We start from the raw sequence: 1,482 nt of genomic DNA, 5'->3' as shown, positions 1-1,482 counted from the left end.
GGCGGTGGTTCCTGTTCTTCTCCGGCATCGTCGTCCATACCGTCGATGTCATCGAAGTCGAAATCAAGCATGTCGGTTAAATCGTCGACAGTGGCTATCAGGTGGGTGGTGGGTGGAATGAAGCTCTTCGTCGTCTGCTTCCCATTCAAGCCGAACATAGTTTGGCCAAGAATCCCCTGACAAGGAGAGGGATTTTAATGAGTTCAACACATCGCCTAGGGGTGAGTGTTGGAAGATGTCCGTGGAGCTGAACTCTAAGGTCGGCGCCCAGTTAGATTCGATGGGTGCGGATTCATGCGGTTCGGAGCCTGTGGCCGGAGACGAGTCCGAGGTTCCGATGACACAGGCCTCGTTGGAGGTCAGCTCTGTGTTCGACTCTAGCGCCGTTGAGTCCGCGACTTCCGTAGCAGGGTTGAGCCTCCCACCCTCGGATGGCGTGCCCTACCCTGGGTCTAGGGCCAGTGCGGTTACAGGTGCAATCGCCCGCACACCATCCGATGACAGATTTAGGTCATGTTCATCGTGGTGGTGGGGCGCAGCCGTCATGGGCTCGAATTTATCGAAGATCAAGTCTCCGCGGATGTCGGCGGTGTAGTTCAAGCTTCCAAACCTAACATGATGGCCAGGGGCGTAGCTGTCGATCTGCTCCAGATGCCCAAGCGAGTTGGCCCGCAGTGCGAAGCCGCCGAATACGAAGATCTGTCCTAGGAGAAAAATTTCACCCTGGACTGTGTTGTTGACGATCAAAGGAGCCATCAAGCCTTATGGTGACGACATTGTGGAACTCTCAATGAAAGCACCAATGTCGGTGTCAAAACCGGCGGATCTCGGGTAGGGGGTCCTGAACTATGTGTCTAAGGCTAATGGTAACAGGAGGCAGGGGACACAATGTTTATCCAGGTTCGGGCCCTCTCGATGGAGGTAATACCCTATTTCCTGCTTGATTGATCTTGATGATATGAGTATTACAAGAGTTGATCTACCACGAGATCGTAGAGGCTAAACCGTAGAAGCTAGCCTATGGTTATGATTATTGTTGTCCTACAGACTAAACCCTACGGTTTATATAGACACCGGAGGGGGCTAGGGTTACACAGAGTCGGTTACAGGGAAAGGAATCTTCATATCCGAATCGCCAAGCTTGCCTTCCACGCAAAGGAGAGTCCCATCCGGACATGGGACAAAGTCTTCAATCTTGTATCTTCATAGTCCAACAGTCCGGCCAAAGCATATAGTCCGGCTGTCCGAGGACCCCTTAATCCCGGACTCCCTCAGTCATGCCTGCCTCAATTGAAGTCGTCGAATAAACCGGAAGGGACTGATAAGCCCCCCGCTGAGCCACCCGCTCAGCTTCCTGATGCAATCTGTCCTAATCAACCAAATTAAGAGCTCCATCACGAGCCGGGTCATGCCCGCACATCTAATCACGGTGCCGGGCGTTCCTTGAAACGGCTACTGAATCCATGTGCCTGCTATAGCTCG

This window comes from Triticum dicoccoides, chromosome 2B (assembly GCF_002162155.2).
Source record: "Triticum dicoccoides isolate Atlit2015 ecotype Zavitan chromosome 2B, WEW_v2.0, whole genome shotgun sequence".
NCBI lineage: Eukaryota > Viridiplantae > Streptophyta > Magnoliopsida > Poales > Poaceae > Triticum > Triticum dicoccoides.
This window is presented reverse-complemented; position numbering follows the sequence as displayed.